At 39.0% G+C, this 9,184-nt stretch overlaps 1 pseudogene; it reads left to right on the top strand.

The window, feature by feature from the left end:
* The first annotated feature begins 4,615 nt into the window (after nucleotides 1-4,615).
* LOC110576405 lies at nucleotides 4,616-5,565 on the top strand (annotated as a pseudogene).
* The last annotated feature ends 3,619 nt before the right edge of the window (nucleotides 5,566-9,184 follow it).

Here is a 9,184-nt window from a genome sequence, read left to right as displayed (position 1 = left end):
TGTTGGCATGTCCTTGCAATTGTGAGTTTCTGGTTAGTTGTTCTACATTTCAAAATCATTGAACAGCTGCCACCACCCACCACCCCATCCCTATTCACTATTCTCATCCCCATTTACCATTGTTAAATGTTTCCCATGTACTAGTTAGCACGTTAAATGCTTCACAAATGCTATCTCACTTAATCCTTACAGTTAATGCTGTTGGTAAACTTAATTTTACAGAAGTAGAACCTAATATGAAGTGCTTCTTTGGAGAACCTCAGCTAGCTGGTGGCAGAGCCACCTTTTTTTTTTTTTATTATGTTAATCACCATACATTACATCATTAGTTTTTGATGTAGTGTTCCATGATTCATTGTTTGTGCATAACACCCAGTGCTCCACGCAGAATGTGCCCTCTTTAACACCCATCACCAGGCTAGCCCATCCTCCCACCCCCCTCCCCTCTAGAACCCTCAGTTTGTTTTTCAGAGTCCATCGTCTCTCATGGTTCTTCTACCCATCCGATTTCCCCCCCTTCATTCTTCCCCTCCTGCTATCTTCTTCTTTTTTTTTTTTCCTTAACATATATTGCATTATTTGTTTCAGAGGTACAGACCTGAGATTCAACAGTCTTGCACAATTCACAGTGCTTACCAGAGCACACACCCTCCCCAGTGTCTATCACCCAGTCACCCCATCCCTCCCACCCCACCCCCCACTCCAGCAACCCTCGTTTGTTTCCTGAGATTAAGAATTCCTCATATCAGTGAGGTCATATGATACATGTCTTTCTCTGTTTGACTTATTTCCAGAGCCAACATTTAAAACTATATTTGCCTTACCCTGCAACCATATTAGTGACTTTCTGTAATTAGAGGAGAGAGTTAACTCAAGGTAGTCCTGCACAGGACCTGCAGAATGCTCTTACAATGGGACTGGACTATTGTTTTTGTATAAGAGAGAATTACTATCAAGAAATGAGGGAGGCACATAGAAAGTTACCCTAAAATAATAGCACAAGTCTTTCATTAAAAAAAACCCAACACACACACACACACACACACCTCATTTTATAGGACTAAAAGAGTTCACTGAGATTCTTCCAATAGTCACCTGTGTAGTCTGAGGCCACACAACCTGAATTAAATGCACAAGGCTGTAATGTGTCGAGATCCTGATATATTTCCAGAATCCCTTGTCAGTTTACAACTCTTGGATTTAATTTTATCAAAAAACACCTAGTGATTTCCCACACTGCACAATACAAGGCATGGTAACAGGAATATAATGATCAAAAGCAATGGTCTACCTGCCAGTAGCTGATTTCAGTTGGAGAGGCATATTTTCAAATAACTTATGATCATGCAATGGAATTAATGGTATTCTAGATGTATAAATAAAAAAGAATGTTACTCCAGAGGAATAAGTAATTCTTTCTGCCTTGACATAGAGAAAGTGATGCCACAAAATGCTTCCTAGAGATAATATACTAATGTTGAATTTATGAATGGATCCATAGAGCAAACAATACGTCTAAAGAATTTAGGCTCACTCAAAGAAGAGTGCGAGGTATATGAATTAAACAAAGCATAGCACTGTGAAATAACTTGCTATATTTGGTAGTTTGGTGAAGTAGGAAAGGTCCAGGCTGATCATATCAAAAGGCCCCTTGGGTAAGAAAGAAGTTGGGCAGCAGGAAAAGTCAATTTCAGTCAGATTGAGAAGATCCTTGACTGCTGTAATAAAGGGGGAAAGAGTTTTGACTTCATGCTGAAGGCAATGAAGGCCTCTGTATGAAGATGTACTTTTGAGAGATCATGCTGGCATCAATATGGAGAAAGTATGTAAACACTTGAAACTCAGGGCAGGGAAATTACATATGAGAAAATTGCTGTAGTTCCTGAAAAAACTAATGAGACTGTTATTACAATAGAGGTGATAGAAGTGGAGGGTAAGGATGGTCAGTCAAAGGACATTTTAGAAGTCAAACCTATAGGGCGCCTGGGTGGCTCAGTTGGTTAAGCGACTGCCTTTGGCTCAGGTCATGATCCTGGAGTCCCTGGATCGAGTCCCACATCGGGCTCCCTGCTCGGCAGGGAGTCTGCTTCTCCCTCTGACCCTCCCCCCTCTCATGTGCTCTCTCTCATTCTCTCTCTCTCAAATAAATAAATAAAATCTTTAAAAAAAAAAAAAGAAGTCAAACCCATAAAGGTTTGTAGATTGGCTGGCCTAGACAGTTGTGGTAGGCAGCATTCTAAAAGGGCCCTCACGATGACTGTCCTCTATGAGTACAGTGCAGTATGCAATGCACCCCTTGAGTGTGAGTGGGCCTCTGAATGTGATGGGATGTGTTGCATTGTATGTATGGCAAAGAGACTTTGCAGATGTCAGTAGGGTTTGTGATGACTTGATGTTGAGTTAATCAAAAGGGGGATTATTTTGCTGGGCCTGCCCCAATCATGTGAGCCTTTAAAAGAGACAAGAAGCAGCAGAGAGATTCCTCCTCTGGATTGGAAGTTGCCCCCTGTCATGTGGTGAGAGGTCCACATGACTGGGTGGAGGGCAGTCTCTAGGAGCTGAGAGCAACCTCCAGTCCACGGCCAGCCAGGAAGAGGAGACCTCAATTCTATGCCACAAGGAATGTAATGCTGCCAACAGTCTGGATGGGTCTGGAAGGGACCCTGACCTCTGGATGAGCACACAGTCCTGTCTGAAAGCCTGATTTTAGCCTTGTGAGACCCTGAGCAGAGATCCTGCTGATGCTGTGCTCAGATGTCTGACTTGCTGAAATGTGAGGTAATGAATGTCTTGTTTCGAACTATGACTTTGTGCTAGGTTTTTATGCAGCAATAGAATGCAACAGAGTATGCTTCAGTCCAAGAAAAAGCAAATTTCAGTGATAGGTGTGAACCTGTGTATTTTAACACAAACTCATTATTTTATATATCACATTGCATTTTATTTGCTCATTTACATTTTTGTTTTTCTAAGTATCTTATCCTTTTTTAAGTATCCTTGATGGCAGGTGCCATGTTTAATTTGGTTCTGTATCCCTCTATTGGTTTACAGCATGCATTCAGTAATTTAATGTTAAACTATACAAATATCTAGAATTGATTCAGAGGCAACATAGTGGGTAGGGTTGTCTTTGGAAGTGAGCAAGAGTTCTTTTTCTTCTGAATCATGTAAGAATGAAGAGGAAAATCTTAGCTGTGGAGGAAGAAAGGAATATGAAGAAGAATATGAAGAAGTTATTAACCAGCAGTCATTGCCAAATTCAGACTTAGATAATATTTTCATCTTTTGTCTCAGCTCAGACAATAAGACCCATGACTAAGGAGGAGTGGCATGCAAATAGATGTGGGAGAGGAAGGAAAAGAAATGATTATATAATATTTTAAATTTAATTTTTAAAAATATAATAGCTGGTACTTGGTGACTTTTATATCACAGTGAAATACCCCCTGAGTTTTTCATATACATTAACTAATTTAATACTTATAATAATTCTATGGGGTATGTATGTTATTATTACTTCAGAGATGGAGAAGTTCAGGGCACACATAATTTAGGAACTTATCATGTGAGTAACTTAGCCAATATATATATCAGTCCATGCTTTGAATGCATCAGCATGTAGAATATGCAGTCCTAAAAAACTGATTTGGGATGTCAAATAAAAATTTAAAACATCAAAGTATCTATAATACTTACCTTTTTTTTTTAAGATTTTTTTTTATTATTTATTTTTTTAAAGATTTTATTTATTTATTTGACAGAGACACAGCGAGAGAAGGAACACAAGTAGGGGGAGCTGGAGAGGGAGAAGCAGGCTTCCCACGGAGCAGGGAGCCTGATGTGGGGCTCAATACCAGGACCCTGGGATCATGACCTGAGCCGAAGGCAGCCGCTTAACCGACTGAGCCACCCAGGTGCCCCTAATACTTACCTTTGAGACCTTCTGTACTCAAATAGTTCTGTTTGTGATTGTCTTGATGGCTTACACTAGTTATGTGATATGAAAGTTAATTAGGTACAGTTCAAGTTATGATACTACAAATAAACTGTATGTCCATACAGGATATTATTACAACTACTAACAGCTACCAGATAGTAGGGGCTCAACAAATGTAGGCTATTATGACTGGAGATATTCAACCTGCTTCAAAAAACATATCCAGGAGATGAAGAGAACATTCTTTTTGGGCCCTCAGAAGCCAATTTACTTGATTTACTATATCAGAATCCCTACATGTACTGTTTGTTGTTCATCTAAGATTTCATACAACCCAATATACACATTTCAAAAAGTATTTATTGACTGTATCCATGTAAAGTCAGGAAGTGATGGGTGTAGTCTGCTTAACAATGAATTTAAATAAGATGGTCACTGCTAGATTTGTTTATATACAAATTCTGTATCCTCACATAATTGTTCATTTCCTGTTTTCTGCTTCTTTATTAGATGTGATCTTAGTTTTCTTCCTTTATTTTTTAACCAATCTTCATAAGGTCTTTCTATAGTACAGATGTTGTCCTTTATAAATGTTTACTAGGTGAAATAATTACTTTCAGGTCAAATTCATTATAAAGAAATACAGTTCATCATTGCAGGATGCAGTTTGAGTTCAACATGTCAACTTTCCAGAATACCACGTCCTCTTCCATCATTTTCCTGCTAACTGGTGTTCCTGGGCTGGAAGCCTTCCACACCTGGATCTCCATTCCCTTCTGCTTTCTCTACATAACCACCCTCTCGGGAAACAGCCTGATCCTCTTTGCCATTGTCACCCAGCCCAGCCTCCATGAACCCATGTATTATTTCCTGTCCATGCTGTCTACCACTGACCTCGGCCTGTCCATATCCACCCTGGTCACCATGTTGGGTACATTCTGGTTCAACGTCAGGGAGATCAGCTTTAATGCCTACTTGTCAGAGATGTTTTTCATTCAACTTTTCACTGTCATGGAATCCTCAGTGCTGTTGGCCATGGCCTTTGGTCATTTTGTGGCCATCTCTAGTCCTCTTAGATATCCTCTATCTTAACCAACCTTAAAATAGCACAGATTGGAGTAGCAATCATCACCAGGGGGACACTAATACTGACTCCTATGGTGTTGCTTCTTAAATGATTGTCCTTCTGCCGCAGCCACATGCTCCACCACTCCTACTGCTTCCACCCTGATGTAATGAAGCTCTCGTGCACAGACACCAGGATCAACAGTGCAGTTGGGTTGACAGCCCTGATCACCACTGCTGGAGTGGAATCCATCTTCATTATTTTTTCCTATTTTTTAATCATTAGGACTGTCCTCAGCATTGCATCTCCAGAAGAGAGGAAGAAAGCCTTTAGCACATGTGCCTCACATATTGAGGCTGTTGCTGTATTCTGTATTCTGTTGATTAGTCTGTCCTTTGTACACAGATTTGGGAAACAGTCTCCACCTTATGTACATATTCTGACTGCCAATGCCTACCTGCTAATCCCCCCTGTGCTGAACCCCATCATCTATAGTGTGAAGACCAAACAGATACGCAGAGCTGTGCTAAAAGTTCTCCAGCCCAGTGCAACAAAGGAATAGATGGGTTTTTCACTTTTTTTTATTCCTTGTTATTGTATAGATGAGCAAAATGCCCATCATAGAAGTTAAAATGATGAGACTTATGTTTGGGATAAAAGCATCTCAAAAGATCACTTTAGCTTTAAGTAAGAAGACCATGAGCTAAGAGAAAAATTTAGGCTACAATTATCTATCATTATTTACTCAGGCAACCACAATGATATTAACATTTATTCATTTGTGATAAAAGTTTTTCAATTATTAGATAACCAAAATGTTTGTTTTAAAGAAGAAGGCAGGAATAAAAAGTGTGTTAACAATAGCCGGTTACTGAATTTTATCATCTAAATCTGACACATGAAATTGGCATTGCCCATGGTTATGGAATTGTTCCAAATATTTTTACTTTTTCTCTGCCTCAGACCTACATAACCTTTTATATAATAGCTAGTGTTATCTTCAATACATGTTTTACTGCTTTGTCAGTAACCTGAACTTTTTTGATCAAATGTTCTTACTTTCTCCCAACTCTTCAGGGAAGATTTATAGCATAAGCAGCCTATGAAAAATAACTCTTCTTTTTAAAAAAAATTTAAATTCAATTAGCCAACATATAGTACATCATTAATTTCAGATGTAGAGTTCAGTAATTCATGAGTTGTGTATAACACCCAGTGCTCATCACATCACGTGCCCTCTTTAATGCCCATCACCCTGTTACCCCATCACCCCACCCACGTCCCCTCCCTCAACCATCAGTTTCTTTCCCATAGTTAAGAGTCCCTGATGGATGGTCTCCTGCTCTGATGACTTACCATTCCATTTGTCCTCCCTTGCCCTGTGATCCTCTCTGCTGATTCTTATATTCCTCATATGAGTGAAACCATATGATAATTGTTTTTCTCTGACTGACTTATTTCGCTCAGCATAATACCCTTCAGTTCCATCCACATTGATGTAAATGGTAAGAGTTCATCCTTTCCATAGTTTGGCTATTGTGGACATTGCTGCTATAAACATTGAGGTGCAGGTACTCCTTCAGATCACTACATTTATATTTGTTTCCTGCCATTCTGACTGGTGTGAAGTGGTATCTCATTGTATTGTTGATTTGTATTTCCCTGATGCCAAGTGATGCTGAGCACTTTTTCATATGTCATTGGCCATTTGTATATCTTCTTTGGAGAAATGTCTGTTCATGTCTTCTGCCCATTTCTTTACTGGATTATTTGTTTTTTGGGGTGTTGAGTTTGATAAGTTCTTTATAGAACTTGGATGCTAGCCTTTTATCTAATATGTCATTTGCAAATATCTTTTCCCATTCTGTAAGTTGTCTTCTAGTTTTGTTGACTGTTTCCTTTGCTGTTAAAAGCTTTTTATCTTGATGAAGTCCCCATAAGTTCATTTTTATTCTTGTTTCTCTTGCCTTTTTCTTGATTAAAACTCTCCACAGTATAGGGATAGAGGCAATATACTTCAATATCAAAAAAGCCATCTATGAAAAGCCCACAGTGAGTATCATTCTCAATTGGGAAAAACTGAGAGCCTTTCCCCTAAGGTCAGGAACACAACAGGGATGCCCACTCTCACCATTGTTGTTCAACATAGTAGTAGAAGTCCTAGACTCAGCAATCAGACAACAAAAAGAAATAAAAGGCATTCAAATTGTCAGAGAAGAAGTCAAACTCTCACTCTTTGATGACATGATACTTTATGTGGAAAACCCAAAAGACTCCACCCCAAAATTGCTAGAACTCATACAGGAATTCAGCAATGTGGCAGGATATAAAATCAATGCGCAGAAATCAGTTGCATTTCCATACACTAACAATGAGACAGAAGCAAGAGAAATTAAGGAGTCGATCCCATTTACAATTGTACCAAAAACCATAAAATACCTAGGAATAAACCTACCCAATGAGGTATAGGATCTGTACTCTAAAAATTATAGAACATGAAAAAAATTGAGGAAGACACAAAGAGATGGAAAAACATTCCATGCTCATGGATTGGAAGAATAAATATTGTTAAAATGTCTATGCTACCCAAAGCAATCTACACATTCATTTCAATCCCTATCAAAATACCGCCAGCATTTTTCATGAGCTGGAACAAACAATCCTAAAATTTGTATGGCAACAGAAAAGGCCCGAATAGCCAAAGGAATATTGAAAAAGAAAACCAAACCTGGGGGCATCACAATGCCAGACTTCAAGCTCTATTACAAAGCTGTCATCATCAAGACAGCATGGTGCTGGCACAAAAACAGACACATAGATCAATGGAACAGAATAGAGAACCCAGAAATGGACCCTCAACTCTATGGTCAACTAGTCTTCAACAAAGCAGGAAAGAATATCCAATGGAAAAAAAGACATTCTCTTCAACAAATGGTTTTGGGAAAATTGCACAGCCACATGTAGATGAATGAAACTGGATCATTTTCTTACACCACACACAAAGATAAACTCAAAATGGATGAAAGACCTAAATGTGAGATAGGAATCCATCAAAATCATAGAGGAGAACAAAGGCATCAACCTCTTTGACCTTGGCTGCAGCAACTTCTTACTAGATATGTCTCCAAAGAAAAATAACTCTTCTTAATTCAACACAATGTGTATGGTTTTTTTTTTTTCCAGAAGTACTAATGTCATGTCTAATGATTAATAAGTCTGTTTTGTTTTTGACAAATATAATCTCACAAGTACCAGGAACCAGAGGCAGAGATATTTTAATCTGGTTTGATTTGTGATGCTTTATTGGACTTTCTCTGGAATGTTGAAGTGGGTATGTTAATCATGCTCTAGTTAGGAAGACAGAAATCATACCAGTGGTTAACACTGGGAGTATTTAATCCAAGGAACTTGATAAACAAGTTTAGGTGGACTGAAGGCACAAAAGGAATACAGAAATAATAGAGGTAATAATTGCAGATGTTACTTCCACCTGTATGTCTATGGGAACAAAGAGGAGTTTGAATTTATGAAAACCTAGAAGCTTGGTGGAAGGTCTTCCTAGAGCTGACACTCAGACCCATTTGAGAAGGTGCTATCCTGCTGGTTGTAGTATCTCAGGAGCTGAGAGAATGGATCACATAGAATCCAAGACCGAAACCGCTGTGAAGGGGCATTTTATAGCTGGAGCTCATGCCTTAGGAGCAAAGAGGAGGATCCCTCAGGGACCTGAGAGTCAGATTCCTGAAAAGCACCCCACTGGTGTCTGGTTCTGTTTCTTCCAAGGAAGCATGATGAGATTTTGCTGGGAGTGTGGGAAAAAATAAAACTAGAATGTGGAACCAGTGATGTTGGCATTGTTATGTGACAATGACAGGAATAACAAGCAAACATGCTGGGTTACTCATCCTTCCAGTAGCTTCCAGTTTCCTTTTAGCATATTCCAATTAACAGAACATAGCAGGGAACCAGCTGGCAAATGATAATCGTGCTTCCTGATTTCCAGCTTTCATATCAAAGCATAGTAGAGAATAGTGATTCTAGAGCTGAGATACAGTATTTTCATAGCCAGCATGGTGGGGTAATATAAATGTAACACAGTTAAGTTTGATATAGCCATGACAGGGGCTGTCTTAGTTGCTCTAATCTGGACTGCTGATTATAGCAAAAGTATCTAGTAATTA

This window comes from Neomonachus schauinslandi, chromosome 11 (genome assembly GCF_002201575.2).
Source record: "Neomonachus schauinslandi chromosome 11, ASM220157v2, whole genome shotgun sequence".
NCBI lineage: Eukaryota > Metazoa > Chordata > Mammalia > Carnivora > Phocidae > Neomonachus > Neomonachus schauinslandi.
Note: the sequence above shows the minus strand (reverse complement) of the source record. Positions and strands in the feature narration are given on the sequence as shown.